Source organism: Ailuropoda melanoleuca, chromosome X, assembly GCF_002007445.2.
Source record: "Ailuropoda melanoleuca isolate Jingjing chromosome X, ASM200744v2, whole genome shotgun sequence".
Lineage (NCBI taxonomy): Eukaryota > Metazoa > Chordata > Mammalia > Carnivora > Ursidae > Ailuropoda > Ailuropoda melanoleuca.
The window spans coordinates 90,610,326-90,619,773 of NC_048238.1; the positions used below are offsets into that span (position 1 = coordinate 90,610,326).

Below are 9,448 nucleotides of genomic sequence, written 5' to 3' on the forward strand. Positions count from 1 at the left end.
ATATAACAAAGCCACATGACATTGATGAGAGAAATTTTTAAACAAATTTAAAAAAATGAAAATTTGAACCATTATCATCAATTGGAAGACTCAATATTGAAAAAAAGGGAAGACTCAATGGTGATAAGATATAATTTTCCCCAAATTGACCTACTGATTTAATGCTATCTTGATTAAAACCCCTGCAGACTATCTCTGTAGAAATTTATAAGTGGATTCTAAAAGTTATATGAAAATATTAAAAAACTAGAATAGAAAATGAGTTCTTGAAAATAAAGGTTAATACATGAACCATGTGATTATAAGATTCACTCTAAAATACAGCAATCAAAAAGTGTGTAATTGGAGTAAGAATAAGCATATGTATAAATGGGGCAGAAAGGAGAGCACAGAAATAAATTTATACATATACAGTTAATTGGTTTTTAATAACAATACCAATGTATTTTAATGAAGAGGTTATATTTTCAACAAGCTGTCAAGGAGCAACTAAATATCTGTTAGGGAGGGGGAAAAAGCCAACTTTTATCTTTTCCCCATGCATATACAACTAATTGATTCATGATAAATCATAGAAGTAAAAGTAAAATGTAAAAACTGTAGTGTTTATTAGAGAAAACAGGATATAAATATTAACATCCTAGGTGCATGATATTTCTTAGATGGGAAACAATGATCCTAAATTAAAAAAAAAATAAATATATACATTAGACCTCATCAAAATTTAAAATTCTTGCTCTTCAAAGGTCACCATTAAGTGGTCAAAAAGCCATGTGAGGGGCACCTGGGTGGCTCAGTGGTTAATCCTCTGACTTCTGGCTTGGCTCAGGACATGATCTCAAGAGATGTGGGATCAAGGCCTCTGTCGGGCTCCACACTCAGTGGGGATTCTGCTTTAAGATTCTGTCCCTCTGCCCCTCCCCCCCACACACTCTCTCTCTCACTCTCTCTAAAATAAATAAATGTTTAAAAAAGGAAAGCCACGTGAAAAATTCTCAACATTAGTAGATATTAGCAAATGAAAATTTACATAGCAAAATACCAACTGGAATGGCTAAAATAAATAAGCCTGACAATACAGTTTTGTCTAGAATATAAAGGAATAGAATTCTCAAACATTGCATAATGCCTCCAGGATCTTGAGCTAAGATAGAAGATGAGACATGTGGTCTGCAGGTACAGCATGCTTATCTGGTGAGCTTAGGAATCCAGCTTCAGTCGACATGTCTGGGAGGCAGTATGGAGGGTATGAGAAAGGTGTGGACTACAGGCGTGGTGTGACTAAAAATGAAGCAGAAAATCCAAGTACTTTTATATCTATTAAATAAATATATTTGAAATATATTTATCAATAACTTTCCCACAAAATAAACTCCAGGCCAAGATTATTTTACTCTAAGTGCCATGCATTATAATACAAATTGATACAATTACCTTTTGAGCGTTATTTGAGTAAAACATATTATTTCTCTAAATTATGTTATTAGTATGATAAATCATATTTTTCTTGTAACATTAAACCAACTTTATAATCTCAAATATACTATCTTTTAAAATTACTTTTTGCATTCAATTAGGTAACAATTAAGAAGCCATTTTGCACCTATCTTTATGAGGAATATTTGTCTGTGGTTTTCATTCTCTTATTTGTCTGATTTTATGTCAAGATAATTTTGTCCTCTCAAAAAGTGTTAGGAAATATTCACTTCTCCACTATTTTCTGAAAAAGTTTATGTAATATTGGTATTATGGCAATTTTAAATGTCTGCTGAAAGTTACCAATAAATCATTTTGGTTTGGAGTTTTATTTGTGTGACACCATATGCCTAGCACAGTGCTGAGTACTTAGTAAATGGCTGCTGACACAATATGACACTTATTATCTTTTTTTAAAGATATATTTATTTATTTATTCAACAGAGATAGAGACAGCCAGCGAGAGAGGGAACACAAGCAGGAGGAGTGGGAGAGGAAGAAGCAGGCTCATAGCAGAGGAGCCTGATGTGGGGCTCTATCCCATAACGCCGGGATCACCCCCTGAGCCGAAGGCAGACGCTTAACCGCTGTGCCACCCAGGCGCCCCAACACTTATTATCTTTAACACCTTCTTCTAACAGCCATGCGTAACTCTTGGAATGTGTTACTTTGGTTTTTTTTAGGTTTTTAAAAAATTTTTATTTAAATTCAATTCAGTTAAGACATAGTGTATTATTAGTTTCAGGGGTAGAATTTAGTGATTCATCACTTGTGTATAACACCCATTGCTCATTACATCAAGTGCCCTCCTTAATGCCCATCACCCAATTACCACATACCCCACCCTCTTACCCTCCAGCCACCCTCAGTTTGTTTCCCATAGTCAAGAGTCTCTCATGGTTTGTCTACCTCTCTGTTTTTATCTCACTTTATTTTTTCCTTCCCTTCCTCTATGTTCCTCTGTTTTGTTTCTTAATTTCAACATATGAGTGAAATCATGTGGTGTTTGTCTTTCTCTGACTGACTTATTTCGCTTAGCATAATACCCTCTAGTTCCATCCACATCCTTGCAAATGCCAAGATTTCATTCTTTTTGATGGCTGAGTAGTATTCCCCTGTTTATCTATACCATCTGTTCTTTATCCATTCATCTGTCAATGCACATCTGGGCTCTTTGTGCACAGTTTGGCTATTGTGAACATTGCTGCTACAAACATTGGGGTGCATGTGTCCCTTTGAATCACTATATTTGTATCTTTTGGGTAAATACCTAGTAGTGCAATTGCTGGATTGTAGGGTAGTTCTATTTTTAACTTTTGTGGAACCTCCATACTGTTTTCCTGAATGGCTGCACCAGGTGCATTACCACCAAAAATGTAAGAGGATTTCTCTTTCTCCACATCCTCACCAACATCTGTTGTTTCCTGACTTGTTAATTTTAGCCATTCTAACCAGCATGAGGTGGTATCTTGTTGTGGTTTTGATTTGTATTTCCTTGAAGATGAGTCATGTTGAACATTTTTTCATGTGGCTGTTAGCCATTTGTATGTCTTCTTTGGAGACATTTCCTAACTGCCCATTTCCTAACTGGATTATTTGTTTTTTGGGTGTTGAGTTTGATAAATTCTTTATAGATTTTGGATACTAGCCCTTTATCTGATATGTCAATTGTGAATATCTTCTCCCAATCCATAGGCTGCCTTTTCTTTTGTTGATTGTTTCCTTTGCTGTGCAAAAGCTTTTTATCCTGATGAAGTCCCAATAGTTCGTTTTTGTTTTTGTTTCCCTTGCCTTTGAAGATGTGTCTTAGCAAGAAGTTTCTGTGGCCAATGACAAAGAGATTGCTGCCTGTATCCTCCTCTAGGATTATGAGGGATCCCTGTCTCACTTTTAGGTCTTTCATCCATTTCAATTTTTTTTTTCATTCTTCTGCCTATGGCTGTGTAATTTTCCAACATCATTTGTTGAAGGGACTGTCATTTTTTCCATTGGATATTATTTCCTGCTTTGTCAAAGATTAGTTGATCATGGAGTTGAGAGTCCATTTCTAGGTTGTCTATTCTTTTCCATTGATCACTTTGTCTGCGTTTGTGCAAGTACCGTGCTGTCTTAATTATAGCTTTGTAATATAGCTTGAAGTCTGGAATTGTGATGCTTCCAGCTTTGGTTTTCTTTTTCAACGTAACTTTGGCTATTCAGAAGTCCTAAGTGTTTTCTATTGAGAACATCATATAATCTCTGAATAGAAATAGTTTTCTTTTTAAATTCCAATCTGAGTTCTTTTGCTTTCTTATTACCAAATTGTCCTGGCTACAACCTCCAGTACAATATTGAATAGATGTGGAAGAAGATGACATCCTTATCATATTCCTGATTTTAGGAGGAAAATGTTCAGTCTTTTACCACTGAGTATAATGTTAGTGAATTTTTCATACATGTTATGTATCAGGTTCTGGAGATTCCCTTCTGTTAGTATTTATTATTTTTATCATAAAGGAATACTGAATTTTGAAATAAGCTGTGTTCTGACTTTATTGTGATGGTTATGTGGTTTTCATTCTTTTTTACATTGATATGTTGTATTATATTACTTTATTTTCACATATTAAACCAACCTTGCATTGTTTGCATACCACTTGTAAATTGTATATAATCTTCTTAACATGTTGCTGGGTTTGATTTGCTAGTATTTTATTGAGGATTTTTGCATCTATAAATGTAAGGAATATTGGTCTATAAGCTTAATTTTTTGCGATACTTTTATCTCATTTTGGTATCAGGGTAATACTGACCTCATAGAATACGTTGAAAAATATTCTTGCCTCTCCTTTTTTTTTTTTAAAGAGTTTCTGAAGGATTGATACTATTTTTTCTTTAAATGTTTAGTAGAATTAACCAGTGACACCATCTAGAACTGCAGTTTTCTTTGTTGGAAGCTTAGTTTTTCCCACTAATTTAATATCTCTGTTTGTGATAGGTCTTTCCAGACTTTTTTCTTTTTGAATAATTTTTGGTAGTTTTTGACACTCTAGGGATTTATGCATTTCAACTAAATTACCTAGTAAATTGGCATAGAGTTGTTCATAATATTTCTTTATAATCCTTACTGTTTCTGTAAGGTCAGTAGTAATGTTCCCACTTACATATCTGATTTTAGCAATTTGAATCTTTTATTTTTTTGCTTGTTCAGTTTTGCTAAAAGTCTTTTTTTTTCTTTCCAAAGGAACACTTTTTGGTTGTATTGATTTTCTCTACTTGGAGAGTTTAATACATTACATTTAATAGAGATATTGGCCAGCTATGCCTTACCTCTGCTTTTTACAATTTGTTTTCACAGTGTCTTACATCATTTTTATTTCTACTTTCTCCATTATTGCCTTATTTTGTGTTAAATAGATTTTTTTTGGTGTACCACTTTAATTCCCTTGACATTCCTTTAATGATATATTTTTAAATTTATTTTCTTAGCAGTTGCCCAGGGGATTATAATTATCATCTAAGTTAACATCAACCTTGTTTGAATTTATGGCAACCTAATCTCAATAGTATGCAAAACCTTTTATTGTATATGGATTTTCAACCTCTCTTTGTCCTTTTACTACCACAAATTACCTTCTTATGCATTGTGTGCCCATCTACATACATTTATATTGTTTTATATAATTGTCTTTTAAATACAAACAGGAGTGTCTGGGTGGCTCAGTGCATTAAGCATCTGCCTTCAGCTCAGGTCATGATCCCAGGGTCCTGGGATTGGGCCCCACTTCAGGATCTCTGCTCAGTGGGGAGTCGTCTTCTCCTTTTCCCTCTGTCTGCTGCTCCACTGCTTGTGCTCTCTCACTTTCTCTCTCTCAACCAGTCAAATAAATGAATAAAATAAAATACAAGCAAAAACTGCATTTATACTTTTTTGTATATTTCCATTTAATATTTACCTTAACTCATGTTTTGTTTGTGTATTTGTTTTGTTTTAAGAATTTAAATTGCCATCATCTCATTTCAGCCTGAAGGACTCCCTATATGATTTCTCATAGGTCAAATCAGCTAGCAACAAACTCTCAAATTTTGTTTATCCAGAGTTCTAATTACTCTTTTTTTTGAAGGATTGTTTTGTTATACATATAATTCTTAGTTGCTTTTTTATTTTCTTTCAGCACTATATGTAGACCACCTACCATATTTTGTCCTCAGTGGTTTCTGATGAGAAATCAGCTATTTATTTTATTGATGATCCTTGTAGAAGATGAGTTATTTCTCTCTTGCTGCTTTCAAGATTCTTTGTTTTTGATATTTAACAGATTATAATTTGTATAACTGTAGATTTTTTTTAAAAGAGAGGACCAAAATATTATATTATCATTTAAAAATTTGATTACAACCAATTTTGTTGGCATTAAAATTAGAGGTATTTTAAATTTGAAAAGATAAATCAAAAAACAGAAATTATGTGTGGTAAAAATGGGAATACAAGTTTTCCAGTAATTACAGATTAGAAGGCAGAAATCAATCTAGGAAACACATACAAGCCTCATGTTTATGATGACTGTGGCACAGATTTAAACTTCAGTAGTGCATTAATAAACTGTTCACATTTATATCTTCACCTTGATATCAGATAGCTGTTTCTTTATAAATAATCTCAGTACCTTGTGCAAATAAATTGGTCTTCCATGTGCCTTACCACACTTAAAATTTCTTCATTATGTATATATAAAACACTTAGGATTTGGTAGGGCAAAATATATACTTTATAACAAAACTATATGTATCTGTCAAGTATGAACAATACACACATAATACATGGTATACAGTATTTACAAAATGTAAAATATAATACAAGTTGTTTGCAATTTTTTAAACATCTTTTGCACTTGTATGTTACAAGGCAAATTTCCATTTCTGGAAAAATTTTCTTTTCAAGAGTCCAGTGATTTCTTAAAAAGCTATGTTTTACAGATATACTGCAATCTGAGATCTAAGTTTGAACTCTTAGGAGAGCTTTTTTTTTAAGATGTATTTATTTTATAGAGCAGGGGAGGGGCTGAGAGAGAGGGAGTCTGGAACAGAGCTGGACTCAGGGCTCATCCTACCACCCTGATATCAGGACCTGAGTGGAAACCGAGAGTCAGATGCTTAACTGACTACCCCCAGGTGCCTCAGGAGAGCCTTTAAGTGTACTGCTATTAACTCCCTGTTGTGGTTGGAATTTTCAGTACTGCTTCCCATACAGTGACTAGGAGGCTTTGGAAAAACAGGAGAAGTTGGATCACTAAACTTTGCGCCAGTGTAATTTTCCTTTTGGTTCACTTCAGTTAGAAATGCTGATTTCTTCAAATGCACATTTACAATGTTCTCAGTATTTTTAAAAGGCTTTTTCTTTCCTGCTTCTGAATTATATTGGATGAAACAGAATCCTGCCAAAAGTTATTTTCATTTCTTCTTGCAGAGGTAACCTTGGTTCCTGGTAAATTATATTTACTTTTCTATCTTTGGTTGTTCACACAAAATGTGTACCATGAACAAGCTGGCTCTGGGGAATGGCAATTTCTCCAATTTTCCCATCTTTGATTTTAATGCTTCTCTTCTGAATAAGGATTGGCCATGAGCCTTAAGCAGCAGGGAAAGGGCTCACTTCTTCAGTTTGGGTTGTGGCTGCAGGGCCCCGGGGACGGCCTGGTCCAAGACTTCCTACACTCCGCTCGCGACAGTCTCAGGGCTTTGCCAGCCCTTGAGGCTCTGCTGGTGCTGCTGATACTGATGTAAGCGGCTGGGCAGCTGCCCTACCGGGCTGGCCCACACCTTCTTTCGCTCCTTCTTTGTTACTTGCTTCCCAAGGGGTGCCTCTTGCCGTAGTTAGACAGCAGTCGGACAGAGGTGATGGGTCAGAATGTTGAGGGGTCAGACAGAGACCATCTCCTCCCCAGGAAGTGAGGGAGGAAAAGGGTCGGGGGCAGTACCCAGGTGTCTGGGATCCGGGGTAAAGGAGGCGGGACCATAGTAACCATCCACAGGGCCCCGAAGTAACCGTGAGTGGAAAAACCCAGGAATACAAGGCAGCCACCCAGGACAAGTGACTACCGCTGTGGGACGGAGACGAGGGTCATAGCTTTAAGAAGAAAGTGGCTCAGCAGGAAGAAAAGGGTGAAGTGAAGCCAGAGATCACAGGGCAGCAGCTCTGGCTGCTGCAAAGACAGCCCGAATGGAGCAAGGACCATCGTTGGGGTGGTGGTGGCACAGCAACTAAGTGTAGATCCTTTAAAGTTTATCCTGTAGTTTGTTGAATTTCTCAGATGTGTAAGTAAAGGTTTCATTCAAATTTGGCTTTTCTTAGCCATTATTTCTTCAAGTATTATTTCTATTCTTTTGTCTGTGTTCATTCCTTCTGAGACTTTCGTTATGCACGTGTTGATGCATTTGATGATGTCTAACAGTACTTTTAGGCTCTGTTTGTTTTTCTTCGTTCTTTTTTTTCTTCATTTTTCAGAGTGAATAACCTGCATTGACCATATTGAAATTTTCTGATACTTTCTTCTACCTGCTCAAATCTGCTGTTTATCCAATCTAGTGAACATTTAAATCCACTTGTATTTTTCAACTCCATATAATATCTCTTCAATGATCTTTTCAGTTTTATGACCCATCGGCCTCAGATTCTTCTTTAGTCCTTTACTTATGATTTCCTTTGACTCTGAATATATTTAACAATAGATTATTTAAATTATTTATCTAATATATCCAACATCTAGGCTTCTTCAGGGATAGTTTCTCTTGATTGTTTTTTTTTTCTTATGTGTGACCTATAATTCTGTTTCTTTGCAGTCCTTTATGTTTTGTTGTTGTTGTTGAAAACTAGGCATTTTTAGTATTATAATGCAACAACTCTGGGAATTAGATTTTTTCTTCTCCCCAGGGTTTGCTTTTGTTGCTGTTGGGGTTTTGATTTGTTTTGTTTGTTTAGTAATTTTTCTGAACTAATTCTATAAAGTCTGTATTTTTCTTGGCCATTGATGTCTTTGATTTATCAGCTTTATAGTTAGCTAATGATTGGACAGAGGTTTCCTTATACTCCTGAAAGCAAAATTTTTCTCTTATTTTGTGAAGGGGCTCTTTGTGCAAGTTCAGTCTCTCCTTCAGTGCTCTGCTGGAAAGTTTACAGCTCTGCCTTAGTGTTCACCTCCTGCTTGTGCAGAGTCTCAAGGTCAGCAAGAAGTGGGGGCTGGGAGTCTTCTCTGGTCTTTTCTGAGCATGTGCACAGTACTGGGCATGCATATTATCCTCTAAATTCTCAGAAATAGGTTTGAAGTTTTAAAATCTTTATGTACATTTTATTCCCCAACATTTCCTCCTAAGCCTCTTGGTTAGTCTCTTATTTCTCTCAAATATTATTCATCATTTCTGTCATCAGAGAGTAAAATATGTGCCTGCAAATTATTAAATAAATATCTCCAAGTAGTAGCTTGAGCACTCCATGAGTTCTGACCTGGGCAAGAGAATGTATGTTATTTTCAATGCTAATTCTGAGCTAGGGAGTGTAACATCAGACTAGACTAAGCTAAAGTTCTCCAAAGCTCTTTCTTCTTATTGATATTCACCCATTTTTCTTAGAAATGGGTTGCTGCAAGCTTTTGAATTGCTGCCAAATTTGGGTTAACTTCCAAAAAGTTAATTCTATTTGCTTTGTTTTTTTCATTGTTTTTAAGGATGACAGTATTTCAGACTTCCTTAGTCTCCTATTTTCTCTGACATCTCCTTAAAACATCCTTAAAAATACAATGTTATGGAAATGGAGAACCAACTGCCAAATGCTAAAGTAAGATACAGGGAAGGATGCATGTGTTTGATTATTAAAGGACAACATTAGGGATCCTTGCAATCTTGAACTGTTTAGTATTGATTGTGGTAGCTTATAAAAGAACAAATCTGCATGAATCTAAACATTAATATAGACAAATGAATATAAGTAAGAAGAGAA

The 9,448-nt window shown here is 35.3% G+C and overlaps 1 pseudogene; it reads right to left on the reverse strand.

The window, feature by feature from the left end:
• Positions 1–6,609: 6,609 nt before the first annotated feature.
• LOC100464688 lies at positions 6,610–7,580 on the reverse strand (annotated as a pseudogene).
• Between the last annotated feature and the right edge of the window lie 1,868 nt (positions 7,581–9,448).